Source organism: Perognathus longimembris, chromosome 3 (genome assembly GCF_023159225.1).
Source record: "Perognathus longimembris pacificus isolate PPM17 chromosome 3, ASM2315922v1, whole genome shotgun sequence".
NCBI lineage: Eukaryota > Metazoa > Chordata > Mammalia > Rodentia > Heteromyidae > Perognathus > Perognathus longimembris.
In genome coordinates, this window is record NC_063163.1 from 64,034,981 (window position 1) to 64,054,023 (window position 19,043).

Below are 19,043 nucleotides of genomic sequence, written 5' to 3' on the forward strand. Positions count from 1 at the left end.
CCGAAATGCAAAAGCAAGGCAAGGCTTTATTTAACGAGCTGCCAACTCGGGCCTCGTCCTACCCACCGACACAGCGGAGGTTAGGAGGGAGCCCCGAGCTGTGATTACACAGGGCTTATAAAGGCAAAGAACAAGGTTAAAACAATCAGCTGTGCAAGCGAGATTAGAACACAGGTACAAATCTGATTGGCTCAGGGTTCGATTCTAAAATGGGGTTCACGTGGTGGGGCCTGACTTCAAAGTCTGGCACCTCACAACAAACAAAGCTGAAGAGGAAATTAGTAAATTAAAAGATAGAGCTAAGGAAATTATCCAGTATGTCATATAGAAAGACAAAATCTATAAGAACAAAAAAGTGACAGGTAGTTGGGTGACAATGGCTTACATCTATAATGCTAACTACTCAGGAGGCTGAGATCTGAGGATATTGGTTCAAAGTCAGACCAGGTAGAAAAGTCTGTGAGACTCTTATCTCCAAATAACCACACAAAAAAGCCAGAAATGGAGCTGCTTCAAGTGGTAGAGTGCTATCCTTGAGCAAAAAAAAGCTCAGGGATAGCCCCTATGCCGATTTCAAGACTCAGGACAAAACAAAACAAAAACAAAAGAACTAGAGGCCTGGCTCAAGTGGTAGAGCACTAGCCTTGAGCAAAAATGTTTAGAAAAGTGCCCAGGCCCTGGATATACACAAAACAAAAACAAACAAACCCCAAAGCAAAAGGATTAGAGGCATGGCTCAAGTGCTAGAGCACAAAGAAAAAGAAAGCCTAAAATATTAACAGGCCAAACATAAAGAAGACAGAAAAAAGCCAGGTGATATTGGCTTATATCTGTAATCCTAACTACTCCAGAGGCTGTGATCTGGGGATCTGTGATTATCTCCAATTAACTAGCAAAAAACTCCAGAAGTAGAGGTGTGGCTCAAGTGGTAGAGCACCAACCTTGGGCAAAAAAACTCAGGAACAGCCCCCAAGTTATGAGTTCAAGCTCCAGTTTTGGCACAAATTTTAAAGAGAGAAGAGGAAAAGGAAACAACAACACAGTAAGTCCAAAGATAATTTTGAAGAGCAGAAGTCAGTAAGACAGAACATAGACCTGGCACAGGGGACTGATATCAAATTAATCCTTAAAAAAAAAAACAAAAAAAAAACCTAGCAAGATCAGTAAGCCTTTCTAGCTGCTTGGAAAGATCACAGTTCAAGGCCAGACTGGACAAGAAAAGTTCATAATACCCCTTCTCAACCCATAGCTGATTGCAGTGACTTTGTGTCTGTCATCCCAAGCTAAAAACAGAGGATCACAATTCCAGGCCGGCTTGAGCAAAAAGGAGAAAAAAATTAATCACCCAAAATAATAATTAAAAAAATCATTACAGAGCCAAGATCCAAGTATCCAGGAAACTCAAAGGTAGATCTGCAATTGTTTTTAAGGTAATTATTTCAAAGGCATTAAAAATGATTGAAACAATAAACAAAGCTTTGAACACACTTGGTATTGAGGAAATTTTTTTGGCATCAGAGCCTGGGAACCAAGCTCCAGGCTCCCAAAGAGGATCCTGGGGGGCTAGATACCAGCAGTTCTCAAAGGCCAAGCTCATCTCCACCCACTACTAATTAGGGAGCTATGCTCCCAGCCCTCCTACTTTCTAGAAAAGCACCTCTGGAGAAAGCAGCAACCAGAGCCTTCGCAAGAGAAAATAAATGATGAGGGAATGATTGTCTGAAAACCAAGTAAGAAAGAAAACTGTAGAAGTAGACTCGCAGGACATTCAGATCAGGGTGTAACTTGAGAATTTTTTTAATGCCAGCCTTGGGGCATGAACTCAGAGCCTGGGCACTGTCCTCAGCTCTTTTGCTCAAAGCTAGAACTCTACCACTTGAGCTGCAGTTCCACTTCAAGAATTTTATGGGGGCTGGGGATATAGCCTAGTGGCAAGAGTGCCTGCCTCGGATACACGAGGCCCTAGGTTCGATTCCCCAGCACCACATATACAGAAAACGGCCAGAAGCGGCGCTGTGGCTCAAGTGGCAGAGTGCTAGCCTTGAGCAGGAAGAAGCCAGGGACAGTGCTCAGGCCCTGAGTCCAAGGCCCAGGACTGGCCAAAAAAAAAAAAAAGAATTTTATGGCTAGGGCTGGGGATATGGCCTAGTGGCAAGAGTGCTTGCCTCGTATACATGAGGCCCTGGGTTCAATTCCCCAGCACCACATATACAGAAAATGGCCAGAAGTGGCGCTGTGACTCAAGTGGCAAAGTGCTAGCCTTGAGCAAAAAGAAGCCAGGGACAGTGCTCAGGCCCTGAGTCCAAGCCCCAGGACTGGCCAAAAAAAAAAAAAAAAGAATTTTATGGCTAACTGGAGATAAGAGTCTTAGGGATTTTTCCTGCCTGGACTGGCTTTGAACCACGATCCTCAGATCTCAGTCTCCTGGGTAGCTAAGATTACAGATGTGAACCACCAGTGCCTGACTTAGAGAAGATTTTTTTTTTTTTTTTTTTTGGCCAGTCCTGGGGCTTGGACTCAGGGCCTGAGCACTGTCCCTGGCTTCTTTTTGCTCAAGGATAGCACTCTGCCACTTGAGCCACAGCGCCACTTCTGGCCATTTTCTGTATATGTGGTGCTGGGGAATCGAACCCAGGGCCTCATGTATATGAGGCAGGCACTCTTGCCACTAGGCCATATCCCTAGCCCTTAGAGAAGAATTTTTAATAATAAAATTAGTATGTGTAGGGAGTCTAAATGATTTCAAAGAATTTCAGCATCTTATAAAACTATACAAAGAATAAGGTAAAAATTCAACAATTTAAAAGCAATTTTATTTTTGCCAGTCCTGAGGCTTGAGACTCAGGGCCTGAGCACTGTCCCTGGCTTTTTGCTCAAGGCTAGCACTCTAGCACTTGAGCTACAGTGCCATTTCCGGCTTTTTTCTATGTATGTGGTACTGAGGAATTGAACCCAGGGCTTCATGTATACGAGGCAAGCACTTTACCACTAGGCCACATTCCCAGCCCTAAAAGCAAATTAGAACCAAGCATCAATGGCTCATGCCTGTAATCCTATCTACTCAGGAGGCTGAGAACTGAAAATCAAGTTCAAAACCAGCCCAGGGAGGAAAGTCTGTGAAATTATTATCTCCAATTAGCTAGCACCTGGCTTCTACTGAAGATTTGGGTTTCTCTAGCACTATCTCCAAACTAGAAGCTCTAGTCATGGCAAAACCCAACTGAGCAGGATGTTAAGGAAAGCACACACTCACCAACAAGAATGTAATTAGTATTTTCAGATGCCATTCCCTGCTTGATGAGAAAAACAAAACCACCACCAACACAAAAGCCTTTGAAGCCACAAATCACAAGTCTTAAGTTCAAAGGAAACAGGCCCTATTTTAAGAATTAAAAGCTTGGGAGTCAGCAATTTTCATCACTCCATTAGTCATCAGTTGATCGCTAGTCTCTTTCTGCTGACTTTGGGAGACTCAATTCTCTGAACAACAACAACAAATTTTTTTTTCTTTCAAAAACGTACAAGGATAATGTATCAATCAGTGTAGTCTTTCCCCCATTTTATGCCCAGCTATTTATGTCATTCAAAGAAATTCACTAAAGTATGGAAAAGGAGATTTACTAAATTCTTGGTTGAAAAGTAAGTGAACTAATATTTAGGTGCAGCAATGTACTCTCATAATCCTACTGGAAGGCTAATGCCAGAAGATGGCTTGAACCAGGAGTTCAAAGCTATGGGGCACTATGCCAATTAAGTGCTTTTCTAAGGCTTAGCCAGAACCCACCCCAGGCTGATAAGTATTAAGTAGCTGGTGACAGAAGAATACTCCTGGGAGAAGGGCAGAATGAGAACACAGAACAGGAGCAATGAACTAAAAGAAGATGGGAAGGGCTGGGAATATGGCCTATGGCTTGCCTCGTATACATGAAGCCCTGGGTTTGATTCCTCAGTACCACATAAACAGAAAAAGCCAGAAGTAGCACTGTGGCTCAAGTGGTAGAGTGCTAGCCTTGAGCAAAAAGAAGCCAGGGACAGTGCTCAGGCCCTGAGTCTCAAGCCCCAGGACTGGCCAAAAAATAAATAAATAAAAAGATGGGAAGCTGAAGGAAGAGCAAATATGGAGGGGGGAAATGCCCCTGAGACCCTTTGACCAATCAGTCCTCACCTTCAGCACATGGTATCACTGGAAGACTTGGAAAGTTTTAGCACACCAAGGGCAGCCATAGCACCTATAAGTTTTAAGCCTTGCCCAGTGCCTACTCAGATTAACTCAAATTCCCACAGTGAAAGCCTAGAAGTCAAGGTGTGCCAGTTCCTATACACTAAACATTATTCACCTGAGCATCTACTGTCCCCAAGATGGATGACATCCAAAAAAAATGTGAGGTATATAAGAAGGTAAGCAAATCACACACCTAGCAGGCAACGTGATCACCCGATGCATGATCAGATATGACTCAAATACAGTAAAACTCTTACAGTACATTTTTAATAACCATGACTCATATTTTAAGAGCACTAGTGAAATACGTGGTCTGCGTGCAAAACCATAGGAGTGATTTTAACAGAGAAATAAAGAATGTAAGAAATTGCCAGGTGCCAATGGCTTGTGCCTGTAATCCTAGCTACCCAAGAGGCTGAGTAGCTGAGGATCTTGAAGCCAGCTCTGTCAGGAAAGTCTGTGGAATTCTTTTTTTTTTTTTTTGCCAGTCCTGGGGCTTGGACTCAGGGCCTGAGCACTGTCCCTGGCTTCCTTTTGCTCAAGGCTAGCACTCTGCCACTTGAGCCACAGCGCCACTTCTGGCCATTTTCTGTATATGTGGTGCTGGGGAATTGAACCCAGGGCCTCATGTATACGAGGCAAGCACTCTTGCCACTAGGCCATATCCCCAGCCCCAAGTCTGTGGAATTCTTATCTACAACTAACCACCAGAAAACCAGAAGTAGTTCTCTTGGCTCAAAGTGGTAGAGAACTAGCCTTGAGTGCAAAAGCTCAGGGAGAATGCCTAAGCCCTGAGTCTAAGCCCCACAACTGACCAAAAAAAATTCCCGCAAAGAATGCTAAAACTGAAAAAAACACAAAGTAATAGAGCTAAAGAATGCCTTCCACATGTTCAGCAGTACATGTGATACAGCTAAGGAAAACGTGGAAACTTAAGGATTGGGTTAGTCAATTACCATCATTCAAAATGAAAAACAAAAGTGCACAAAGACTGAGATGAACAGAACTCCATTAAAGACACCAAGTAATCTAACATTATGCATATTTGAGATCCAAGGAGATGAGACAGAATATGACAGATAAACAATTTAAATAAGCCAAGTACCAGTGGCTCCAAACTATGATCCTACCTACTCAAGAGGCTGAGATCTACAGGATCACAGTTCAAAGCCAGCTCAGACAGAAAAGTCCACAAGATTCCATCTCCAAAATACTCATCCAGGGCTGGGAATATGGCCTAGTGGTAGAATGCTTGCCTTGTATACATGAAGCCCTGGGTTTGAATCCTCAGTACCACATACATAGAAAACGGTCAGAAGTGGCACTGTGGCTCAAGTGGCAGAGTGCTAGCCTAGAGCAAAAAGAAGCCAGGGACAGTGCTCAAGCCCTGAGTTCAAGCCCCAGGACTGGCAAAAACAAAAACAAAATACCCATCAGAAAGCAGGGCTGGAAAATACTCAAGTAGTACAACATTAGTAATAAGCAAGAAAGCCAAGCAAATGTGAACCCTTGCGTTCAAGGCTGTGATGGAAAAATAAACAAACAAACGATGGCTAATAAAGTAATGAAAGTCTCAAATCACAGATCAAAAAAAAAAATTTAAAGGACACAAAGTAGGACAAATACCTCATCTTTCCCCCAAACTCATACACACCTAAGTGTACTAAAATTATGACAAAGATCAAGATGCATTATACAAATAAAGTACTTTGTTAAAAGGTAAAAAAAATTTAATATGTAACCTAAAATAAAGATAAATAAGGGGAGGGGTGAATGAGAAGTTGAAAGGGTGACATTGATCAAGATGCACCATATTCATAAACTGCTTTGGTGAATAACAATTCCTTCGTGCAACTACTTAAAGATAATAAAAATATTCAAAAAAGAATAAAAGACAAAAATTAAGCCCATAAATACAAGAACAATGGCGAGAAAGTATAGGATTTTGTTAGAAATGATGAATGAGTAGACTGCCGCCTTTTAAATGCTTAAAGAAAAAACTTGGGATGGCTGGGAATGTGGCTTAATGGTAGAGTGCTCACCTAGCATACATAAAGCCTGGGTTTGATTCCTCAGTACCACATAAACAGAAAAGGCCAGAAGTGGCACTGTGACTCGAGTGCTAGGCTTGAGCAAAAGAACCTCAGAGACAGTGACCCAGGCCCTGAGTTCAAGACCCAGGGCTGGCAAGAAAAGAAAAGAAAAAGAAAAAAACTTGTTCACCTAAAATGTTACATCCAATAAAAGTATTTTTCAAAAACAAAGAAAAAAAAACGTGTCTGAGAAAAACAACAATGGATGAAAATTACTCTCCATATACTAGTGTGTTTACAATAAAGTTTAGAGGAATATTCTATAGACAGCAGGAAAAAAGACATTGAATAGAAAACTGGATCTATACAAGGAAATGAAGAACACTGGAAACTGAATAACAGAAGGTAAAACAATTATATTCTTATTTCCAATTGCTCTGAAATCTAACCAACAAATTATTGCAAAAGTAATAGCAATACATTATGAATGCACACATAAAAATAAATATATAGCAAAAAGAATGCAAAACAGTCTAATACCAGGAAGTAGCCTTTGATTAAAGATACACACAATTAGTAGGATTTTTTTTAAAGAAGCATAGTTTGTTGTATAGCAGAAATAAAACAGAGCCATGGAATTGTTCAATCAACACAACTTCAAGAAAAAGAAATAAAGAACAGATGAGAGAAACAGAAAAACTACTAACAAGATGATATATTTAAGCCATCTGTACCAATAATAACAATGCATGTGAAATGGTCTAAACACATGAATTTAAAGCCAGAGATTTTCAAACTGGATAAGGAAGATTTAGTTCTAAGCTATCTAGAAAAAAAAAAGACTTTAAATACAGACTTAGATCAGTTCAAAGTAAAAGGATGGAGAAACCGCCATAGCTTGGATATGGTTTGTCATCCATGGCTCAGTGTGGTAATGTTGGGATTGTAGCCCATAGGCTTGGAGTGCTGGAATTGGAAGGCTGTAGATCACAATACCTGGTACAAAGTAATTGAGTCATGAGGAACACACACACACACACACACACACACACACACACACACACACACACAAATGGCCCCACCCTGCCTCAGAACTGATGTCATTTTTCATGGGACCATTCTCAAGGAAAAATTGTTACCCGAGAGCAAGCCTAGACCTTTCTGGTCGCTTTTTGATCTCCTGTCTCAGGCACTCCTTCTATGGTGCCATCCACCATGATGTGACTCAACCAAAAGGGTTCTCACTGAGCCAGCAAAAATACTGTTTGGACTCTTATCCTCCAAAAATGCAAGCCAAATAAACGTCTTTTCTTCATGAAGTGTCCAGTCTCAGGTGTTTTGTTATAATGTAGAAAAACAAATACAAAACATATCCTTTGTAAACACTAATCAAAGAAACCTGGAGTGGCTACGTTGCAATAGCTAGACAAGCAGATCTAAAAAACAGTACTATCAGAGATCATGATGAGCAAATACAATGATAAAAGAGTCAGTATTACAAGAAAATAGGACAACCCAAAATATTCGTACATCTGACAAAAGAACTACAAAACACATAATGTACCCAGAGTGAGTTCCATACTCATTGTAGAGCCTGGACAATGGACAGACCTGGCAGGAACAGTTATTGATCTTGTCCAGGTCAACCCTGCTCTAATGAGACCAAATATTCTACTAGCTAGAAATTTGGTTACACACCACTCAGTGGAGCTACTCCCTGCCCCTTATACTGCTCAGAGTGGGATTTGTGTTGCTCCATACTCTGCAGCATCTTCTGTGCCCCTTCTGCTTAGAGAGTTGAGAACACAAGGAAGGAATCCTTGTTCTCTGAGCACTGGAGAAGTGAGCATGCAGTACACTGACAGCAGCAAGATGGGGACAGGGGTAAGGGATGCAGGCAACTTGGGAAGAACTAATGATTTATTGGATAAGTGGTCATTCAAATAAGTAGAGGATGAAAGGAAGAGACAAATCTCAGAAAATGAGTTTAAATTTTTTTGCAAATCCTATATCTGACAAAGGATACTGACAGGGCACTGTGGCTCACCATTGAAATCCTTGCTACTCGGGAAGCTGAGATCTCATGGGCATAGCTTAAAGGCAGCCCAGCAAAAGGTAGAAGTGGAGCTGTAGCTAAAGCGGTAGAACGCTTGTCCTAGGTGGAAAAAGCTAAGGGACAGAGCACAGGTGCTGAGTTCAGGTCCCAATATTGGCACAAATAGAAATAGTGAAAGGAAGGAAGAAAAGGAAAAGGAATGGAAGGGGAGGAAAGAAGAAATAAAAAAGACAGGAAAGAAGGGAGGGAGAGTAGGAGGGAGGGAGGGAGGGAGGGAAGGAGGCAATGACCTAAGATAGACAGAAAGGAGAAGTAGACTCAGAGCTAGTTCAGGATGTCCCAGGATAGATGGGGGTAGTGGGGTGGTCTAGATTTGAAGATCATTCCAGACATCTGAATGGGCTAAGCTGTCCAATGGTGGCTCCGTAGGAAGCTTAGGAGACTGAGGAGAAGATAGCTATCTTCATGTAGGTGGTGATGAGAATATACTTTTAGTACTCACACAGTGAAAGCAATGATCAAATCTGTTGTCTGCACAGGGAGCAACCAAATAAATGATGACAGGTTCGAGCATTGCCCCAAGGGCCATCTTGGAGCCCTGACAAGCCTCTGAGAAAGAAAAGATTGCTAATTACCTGCCAGTGTGATTGTCAACCCTCATCATCTGGGAAGCCATTACATACTGGCACAAGCCATTGAGCAGCCTACACTTAAAATAATAACAAAGGAGCTGGTTTACTTTTGGACGTGGGTTTTTGTTTTTGTTGTTCCCCCCACCCCCCAAGAGTCTAGGCCTGTGGCTGTGTCTTAATACAAGGCTCTCTCTGCAGGGGGTCCTCCAGCACCGGTGGTCCCTCCATTTCAGTCAGCTACTTGGGAAGAGTTTCTTGGGTTTATTCCTTCCTAAGGCAATGGGCATAGGGTATGGTTTTCTAACATGTATAGAAATGGGCATCGTCATTGCAATCAAAATAAAAAATATAGTCAAAAGTGACTAAATTGCCCTTACTTCTACATATCAACATAAGCCAATGAGTCACTGGTAATTCACTCCCATAATCCTAGCTACTCAGGCAGCTGAGATCTGAGGATTGCAGTTCAAAGCTAGCCTGCACAGGAAAATCTGAGCCTCTTATCTCCAATTAGCCAGCTAAAATCCAGAACTGGGATGTGACTCAAGTAATAGAGTGCTAAGTGGAAAGAACCAAGTGACAGTGGGAGGCTCTGAATTCAAGCCACAGTAGCAGCATGCATGCGTGCGTGTGTGTGCATGCGTGTGTGTGCACACACGCATGCACACACACACACATACAAGTCTTACAACAAAGTCCTTACCTCACTACCTATAAATATGACCCTATTTAGACACAAATCCTGTGTGGATGTCAAGTTAAGATGGAGTACTATATTGGCCTATGGATTAGAGTGGACCCTAAATCAGACTAGTATCTTTGTTATGGGGATTGAACATAGCCTGAGCTTCATCAACGCAGCATTTTTGCTCAAGGCTAATGCTCTACCACTTGAGCCACAGCTCCACTTCTAGAAACTACAGGTAAACCACCTGTGTTCTCTCTGGACTGGTACACTTACACTAGGCATGTATGAACACAGTCAGCAAGCCTGTTTTACCAATCTCTGGATTTTCCAGTTCAATAGGGCAAAAAAAGATATATATTTATATGGGTTTTGGCTTTTGTGTATATTACTTATCCATTCCTGATGGAGAGCCATCTCACCACTTGGCTTCTTATATCTTTCTTGATTTACAGCATTTCTTTATATATTAACATTTCTGATTTTTTTTTTTTTTTTTTTTTTTTGCCAGTGCTGCGGCTTGAACTCATGCACTCAGGGCCTGGGCACGCTTCTTTTGGTCAAGGCTAGCACTCTACCACTTGAGCCACAGCACCACTTCCGGCTTTTTCTGTTTATGTGGTACTAAGGAATCAAACGCTGGGCTTCATGCATGCTAGGCAAGCACTCTACTACTAAGCCACATTCCCAGCCCTGAATTTTTTTAAAAAACAGCTACATTCTTCTTATTTTCCCTGTGCTGTGTGCTACTGAGTGCTACTCACAAAAATGCTTTAATCTGATGTGAATTTGTTACTTTTGTTCTAGAATCCATTTCAGACCGGAAAAGCGCCCCAGACTACTTTCAGGAGTATAAAAACAAATAAGTCTCAGCCATCCTCCTAGAGGCCTGACATACTCTTCACTTTCAAAACAACTTCAACAATGCTTTCTGTCCAGGAAATCCCCCCACGGAAATCCTTTAGTCAATTAAAATGATCTCAGTTGTTCAGATTGACAATATCTTAAATACCAATATCTTAAAATGCTTAGGAAGAGAAGTATTTTGGATGTGGATTTTTTTGGTCAGATTTTGGAATACTTGCCTATAGATAATGAGACATCTTGGAGATACAACCCAAGTCCAAACATGAAATTCATTTATGTTTATTAAGTGGAGCCTTGTGGAAGTTAGGTCATTGGTAGTGTGCCCTTTAATTGATATCAGGACCTCAGCCCTCTTTCCCCCCACCTCTGTTGAGTGTGTGCGAGTGTCAATACTGGGGCTTAAACATGGAGCCTGGATACTTTCCCTAGCTTTTGCACTCAAGGCTGGTGCTCTACTGCTGGAACCACAGCTCTACTTCCATCCTTTAGGTGGCTAATTGGAGATAAGATCTCATGGATTTGTCTGCCCTTGCAGGCTTTGAATCATGATCTTCAGATCTCAGCCTCTTGAGTTGCTAAGATTACAGGCATGAGCATCCAGCACCCAGATCACCCTGTTTGTTTTTGTTCTCTGTCGACCATGAAGTGAGCAGCTATATGATCCCACCATGATGCACTACCATGAGACACTATGCCACCACAGACCCAGAGCAACAGGACCAAGAGACCATGGTCTGAAACCTCTGCAAATGAAATAAGAGGGCAGGAACCCATCTTGGCAAAAGGAGTAAGTATTGTTAAAGCAACTGTTTAATATTGTTAAAGCACCATTACTAATATTCATTTGTTGTAAGCACCCGTCTTAAAGTTTCTTTTTCCTTTAAATGTGCTAAGAAACTGTGGGCTGGGGAGGGTTGATTCCTTAACCAACTGCTGTTAGACCCTTTCCCTGTGTGGCCAGCTGTCTTAAGCAAAGAACCACCCGCTAGACAGACAGGCAGACAGACTGCCTTTATACCACATTAGCCACTTTGAACCCAACTCTGGTTCTAAGAAGACATTGGTTCAACAAGCAGCTTGTGCCAGACTTTTGCCACCATGGCAGCCACCTTCCCCCAGGTCAGAGGGAGAGCACTTCCTTTCCCTGGAGGCACAGCACACATATGATTGGTGCAAAACCAGCTCATTTGAATAAGGAACTGCCATGACTGGTGACAGGGACTGGGATGTGACAGATGCGAGTAGAGTCTTCATTTGCATGAATCAGTTGTCCTGCCCTCTTTGTGACTATATAAGCAGCCTGCTCAGCTTGCTTTGTGAACAGTCAGAAGACGCCCTTCTGTACTGCCCCTGATCTTACAACAGAGGTCAAATAAAGACTTCTCTTGAGTGGTCTGCCTTCCCTACTTTTGACTTTCATCATAAGCACTGGCTAATTGCTAACAGGAAGAAAAGAAGTGTCCGTGGAGGCAGCAGCAACACCAGGTAGAGCTAGCAAGCAATTCCTGCAGTAGGCAAGAGTCATCATCAGCAGTGACATCAGGGCTAGGGCCAAAGATGCAGACACAGTGGTAGTACACCCAGAGCCATCTCAGCTCCAGGGCAGAGATGGAACCTGGGCTTCCCACATCTGGTGGGAACATTTGGCCACTGACTGGCGCCTCCTTCCCATGATAGCAGGCACATCAGCAGCTTCCCACAACCTCAGAAGCCACGCTTGCCTTGACAGCCAAGTGGGAATGCAGCCATGAAGGCCAAAGTGGGAGCCAAATAGCTAGTCACAGAGGTGACAGTGAAAGCAGAACTGACACAGATTAGAATCAGGCAGATGAGAAGCAACAGCCGCAGATCCAAGCAGAGGCATAAAAGAGCTGTAACACTTCGGACTTCGGGCCAACCCCCAAGGTCCAGAAGCCCTTCTGCCACGCTAGCTGTCAAAAGCCTCCAGCCCTGACCACAGGGCTCCCCAGGTACAGGAGCTGCAATACTAAAAGGTGTCACCTGCTGCCACCTGTGGTCATCCTCGGATACTGCATACAGACACGCACAAAGGCCCCTAAATAACTGCATGGCCCCTTAACAGCATGGATTTCTATCAGGGCAGAGCAGAAGGCTAAGATAAATCTTTCCACCTTCTAAATTATCTCTGGTATTCTATCACAGTAGCAGAAAGCCAACTAAGTAATTTTGTCTAATACCTTTTTACAATTTTGTGCATGAGATGAAGTTTCATGGTACAGAACTGTCTACTTATGGCATCATGTCAGGGTTCAAAAAGCTTGAGCTTTTTGAAACATTCTGGTTTTAAGATTTTTGGATCAGGTATGTTTAACCTATACCGACAACTTAACAGTTTATGTAAAAGAGTAGAATAGCTGGGTGCCAGTGCTTCATACCTATAATTCTGGCTACTCAGGAGAGTGAGCCCTGAAGATAACAGTGCAAAACTGGCCCAGGCAGTATGAGACTCATTTCTAAGTTCCCAGCAAGAAGACAGAAATGGAGTGGTGTCTCAAGTGGTAGAGCACCAGCCTTGAGTGAAAAAGCTAAGCACAGTATTCAAGATCTGGGTTCAAATCCCAATACTAACACCCAAAAAAAGATCAGAATAATTTCTGAGGCAGTCTTTTACAAACATTTTAGGCTAGATATTATCCACAACTTAAAGGGTAAAATAATCCAGCTATTCACTAAGATGAGCAGCCCAAAGGACAAATAAACAAAGTTTTGCAGCAGAGAATAATTTAGACAAAGCAAGAAAAAAAAAAATCCTCCACTCCCTATTGACCTGCTGGGTGATCCCCAGCAAGCCACTGAGCCTCTTTGGACCCCTGAACATCAGAGAAACAAACACAGTGATTCAACAATGAACCAAAACACCAAGGGGGTCAAAAGTTTCCAGGGCTTGGCTTGGATGGAAGTTCCTAGGAACTAAGGGGAAAGAGTCACAAACAGACAAAGGCAGAACATCACTGTAGGACACTGGGGAGGAAAATAGTCTTTGAATAAGTCAGCAAAAACAAAGGCAGGCATCAATCACACTACGGCCTTGCAGGTTGAGACCATTCCTTGTTTTACAGCATTCCTTTGAAGGTCTTCTCCAAAGGACCTGGATTTGGCCCATAAAGATGTTTCCAGAATACTGGCTGTCATGTTTTCCTGTAGGCATGACCTTGCTGACTTTCAGATCTGTCATCCGGGAGGGATGAGGCCTTCTTAAACAAGCATTCAAAAGTACAAAAAAATTTTTTTTAAAGATTAGTAAACTTAACTATATTAAAATTTAAAAAAAAATTAGTGACCCATGTTTGGCTTCTTCCTAGACAGTAACATCGCCATATCTTAGTACCTTCTTTTCCAATTTCCTAGGGTGCTAAATCAGCACACTAGATCAGAGCACCTATGCTTCTAGAACTTTCAACGAACGTGAAGTAAAAACATGGAGAGAGTTGGGGGAAATTGGTGGCTCACACCTGTAATCCTAGATACTGAGGAAGCTGAAACCTGAGGGTTGATGTTCAAAACCAGCCCAGATGGAAGAGTCCATGAGATTCTATTTCCAGTTAACCAGAAAAATGACAGGCTGGAGGCATGGCTGGTGGAGGAGCACTAGCTGTGAATAAGAGAGTGGAATGAGAGGGTGAGGTACTCTCATTAAAAGAAAAAAAAAAGACCATTAAAAATAAAAGAACACTGAAAAGAGCAACACTGATGAACATGCCTTGTATTCATAAACTGTTTTGTTTTGTTTTTTGTTTGTTTGTTTTTTGGCCAGTCCTAGGCTGTGAACTCAGGGCCTGAGCCCTGTCCCTGGCTTCTTCCCGCTCAAGGCTAGCACTCTGCCGCTTGAGCCACAGCGCCACTTCTGGCAGTTTTCTGTATATGTGATGCTGGGGAATCGAACCCAGGGCCTCATGTATACAAGGCAAGCACTCTTGCCACTAGGCCATATCCCCAGCCCATAAACTGTTTTATTAAATGGCAATTCTTTTGTACAACTATTTAAAGATACCAGTAATAGTAGTAGTAATAATAACAATAAGGATTTGACTTTTTCTCCCAGAGCTGCATCTCTGCTCTATTCTATTCAAGGCCAAGTTTCTCAACAAGTCTCAGTTGTCTAGCAGAGACAACAGTAATCTACCTCCAGAAGCTTTTTATTGAATTTAACTTTACTGGTTTATTTATTTATTTGTGCCAGTTCTAAGTCTTGAATTCAGGGCCTGGGTGCTGTCACTGAGCTTCTTTTGCTCAAGGCTACCATTCTACCACTCGAGCAACAGTTCCACTTCCAGCTTCTTCTGAGTAGTTTATTACAGATAATAGTCTTACAGACTTTCTTGCATGGGCTGGCTTCAAACCGTCATCCTCAGATCTCAACCTCCTGAGTAGCTAAAATTATAGGAGTGAGCCACCAGTGCCCAGCTTCAGAGGCTTTTTGAGGGTCTTATGCCTAAAATAATTTGTGGAAATTGAGGGGTGTTTTATTTTTGGAAGCAGTGGTAATGAGGCTTGAACTCAGGTTTTCACACTGTCATTTGGCTTTTTGCTCAGTTGGCCCTCTATGGCTTGGACTACAGCTCCACTTCTGACTTTTTGCTGGTTAATAGGAGATAAGAGTCTCGCAAAGTTTTCTGCCTGCACTGTCTTCAATCTGTGATCCGTGATTTCCACCTTCCAAAGTGCTAGGACTACAGGTGTGAGCTAGTTGTGGAATTCTTAAAAACATATGTGCCATTTCCTACTGGAGATAAAGTGTGTATGAAAAGCAAGGAGGAAAAGCTAGTTGAAATTTAGGAGCATTGGCTGGGAATATGTCCTAGTGGCAAGAGTGCTTGCCTCCTATACATGAAGCCTTGAGTTTGATTCCCCAGCACTACATATATAGAAAATGGCCAGAAGAAGCGCTGCGGCTCAAGTGGCAGAGTGCTAGCCTTGAGCAAAAAGAAGCCAGGGCCCTGAGTCCAAGGCCCAGGACTGGCCAAAAAAATAAAAATTTAGGAGCTTTCTTTTTAATTCCTTTATTCATCATTCAATTCCAGGCTAAAGAGTGATTTACAAATACAACTAATCTTCCTTATATGATTTTGCAGACAAAACAAGCAAAGCTTTGCACCTCCCAGCCTGGAATCAGGTTTTAAAAGCTACTATGAAGTTTTTCAGAAGTTCAAGTCTGGGTCAGCATTTAATTTATCACATTTACCAGTCAGCATGCTTTCAGCTACAAGTAATCAAACACCTAATTCAACCTGCCTGAACAATAACAAAATGGAATGGCTCACTTCATAGAAAGGCCAGAGGTCAGGAAGACTCAGAGTTCAATTTGCACAGTCCCTGGGTCTTTTCTTAGCTATCCATTCCTTCTTTCCTTCTATCCATTTCTCATTCTCAGGAGAAGAAAAACCCAAAAGTCCCAGAAAACTTGTCAAGATCTGGGTAGAGCAGTTCATCTTCCTTCCATGTGTGCTTGGCACCATAGACGAGGGTGTGGGTTGATGGACATAGACCAGTTAGGGCATGTCCCAAACGCTAAAGCTGTAGCTCCCTGTCACAGGGAACACAAAAGCAAGAAGAAATGGGCCTTCAGTCTCTTGGTTCTAATCATACCACAAGCTGGTAACTCATGCCTATCATCCTAGCTACTCAAGAGGCTGAGATCTGAGGATCGTGGTTCAAAGCCAGTCATGGCAGAAAAGTGTGTAAGATTCTTAGCTCCAAATAACCAGCAGAAAGCAAGAGTGAAGGCGCAGTTCAAGTGATGGAATGCCAGTGTTGAGAGAAAAAGCTAAGGAGTTTGAGTTCAAGCCCTAGTACTAGCAAAACAACAAAACAAAACAAAAAGGCCATAGACTGGGTGGGGTTATAAAGAGAAGAGAGGTTCATCCTGGCTCACATCTCTGGTCTAAGGTGGGTGATGCTGGCAGAGAACAGGCAGCACAGGTATCATATGGTGAGACAGGGAACACACAGGTGACTGGGCCAAGCTGGCTTTTGTAGCAAAAGTACTCTCAAGACAAGCTATGAACCCATTCATCAATCACATGAATGGATTAGCTTGATTATTAGACTGAGCCCTTGTAAACACTCCAAGGTCCCATCTCTTAATAATAATGGGGATTACGTTGCTATATAAGTTTCAGGAAGGAGAGTCTATATTCAGCACACATAAAGGTCAAATACAGCATAGAAGTTCAAGGTCAAGTTCTATCTTCTATTCATACTGGTCCTTGGGATGGCCTCAAGACAGCCGAGAGTACAAAGCTAAACCTACCTTCTGTATGTAAAGAAGTTTCTTCCTCTCCCAAATATTCTAGAAAAAGAAATACGTTCAACAGCCCATTGTCAGGAACCAGTGGCTCACGCCAATAATCCTCAGATCTCAAGATTTGAGGTTCCCAGTTATCCAGGCAGATAAATCTGAGATTCTTCTCTCCAATTAACCAGCACAAAGGTGGAAGTGGAGGTATGGCTCAAGTTTGGCTCTAACCCGGAGCAAAAACGCTAAGCAAGAATGTAAAGAATGTGAGTTCAAACCCCAGTACTGGCATGCATGCATGTGCACACATGCGCGTGAACGTGCACACACACATTGAAATAGCTGTAGAAAGAGAGGACAGAAGAAACAGAAAAACAGAGAAGTGAGGAAAGAAAAGAAAGAAAGGAAGGGCAGGAAGGAAGGAGGCAGGGAGGGAGAAAGGGAAGAAGGAAAGAAAGGAAGGAAGGGAGGGAGAAAGACAGGGAGAGAGGGAGGGAGGGAGGGAAGGAAGGAAGGAAGGAAGGAAGGAAGGAAGGAAGGAAGGAAGGAAGGAAGGAAGGAAGGAAGGAAGGAAGGAAGTTAGTTCTCATGTGCAAGCTGGAGCTCTGGTCTATGCAGAAATCTGCCTCTGCTCGACAGAGCCCAGGAGCCCCTTGCACTAAAGGGAAGACTGAGCCCAGGTTTCCCGCAGCCTGGACTGAAAATCTCCATGGAGTGTGACCACTTTCCAAAGGGTCAGCACAGGGCAGTGACCTCAGCCAGCCTCCTGGGGGCTTTTCACTTTTCCAGAGACTGACACAAAAACCAATCCATTATGCTCACTAACCACAGATAAGAACAGAAAGGAAAGGGAAGAACTTTTGAATAACTACATTCAAATCCCAAGCTTCATTTCTGAGACTTAGGACAAAAAAGTATAAAACCATGATACACACTTTTGAAAAGCAAACAAAATTAGAGTCTTTCATTTTTAAATTCATATTCTCTTTAGGGAGATTATGTATGCATGATTTTGTTTAGGATTACATATATACATATATATGTATATATGTATATATTTATATATATATTAGGGTAGATCTATCTAGGTATAAAAATTACACAGAACAAATAAATTTGCCTTCAATACCCAGAAAGTTGTTTTGAACATCTAATAAGGTGTCATAATCATGAAGTAATGCCAAATGTAAAGTAGTACCACGAAAGAAGATTACATGGCAAACACAAATGGCCACATAAATTATAAAGAGCTGGGCACCAGTGGCTCATGCCAGTAATCCTAGCTACTCAGGTGGCTGAGATCTGAGGATCCCAGTTTGAGCCAACAAGATTAAGGAAAGTCTTTGAGACTCTTATATCCAATTAACCAGAAAAAAGCAGAGAGCCAGGTTTGAGGGGGAAAAAAGCTAAGGAAAAGTACTCTAGCCCTTAGTTCAAGCCCAGGATCCAGTACTGGACAAAAAAAAGAAATCCAAAACTGGTAACAATGACTATATAGGGTGACCTTAATGCTTATTCTAGAAATACTTTGGATTTAGTTCTGGATTCTGTTTTTCAAGTTCTAGAATGTCTCCATAAACTGAAATGTCTCAACAAACTACAAAAACCTCAGATTTTAGAGCATTTATTTTCCAGAGCATTTTGAACCTGGGGTTTGCAGACTGGAGATTCTCAAACTGTATGGGGAAACAAGTTTAACTGACATCCCATCCCACTCACTCTCAGTAACAATAACAGTCATAGCAAGCATTCACTGTGCATGTCCTCTCTTCTAAACACATCACACCGCAGGCATTTATGCTCCACTCCAGCCAGACACATGAGTGTCTCTTACCTCCATTTTACAAATGAGAAAATTTCTGTTCTTTACATTTCCTGTAAGAGCTGGGCACTAGTGACTCATACCTATCATCTTACCTACTCAGGGGGCTGTGATTTGAGGATCACAGGTCAAAGCCAGGCCAGGCAGGAACGTCCAGGAGCTCTTATCTCCAACCAACCACTCAAAATGGGAAGTGGAGGTGGGGCTCAAGTGGTAGAGAGCCATCCTAGAGGTAAAAAGCTAAGAGACAGTCTGCAAGCCCTGAGTTCACTGTTATATCTGCCTGGGAGAACAGCCCCCTGACCCTCTTGCTGTGAAGGACAGCATGTAGCCTTATCAGAAATGACTTTCTTTTCTTTTTGGACTCAAGGCCTGAGCACTGTACCTGGCTTCTTTTTGCTCAAGGCTAGCACTCTACCACTTGAGCCACAACACCACTTCCAGCTTTTTTCTATGTATGTGGTGCTGAG

General features: G+C 42.5%; 1 protein-coding gene across 1 annotated transcript in view; it reads right to left on the reverse strand.

The window, feature by feature from the left end:
- Cryl1 (crystallin lambda 1) overlaps positions 1-19,043 on the reverse strand; it is a 129,844-nt gene that overhangs the window by 55,841 nt on the left and 54,960 nt on the right. The window lies entirely within an intron of this gene.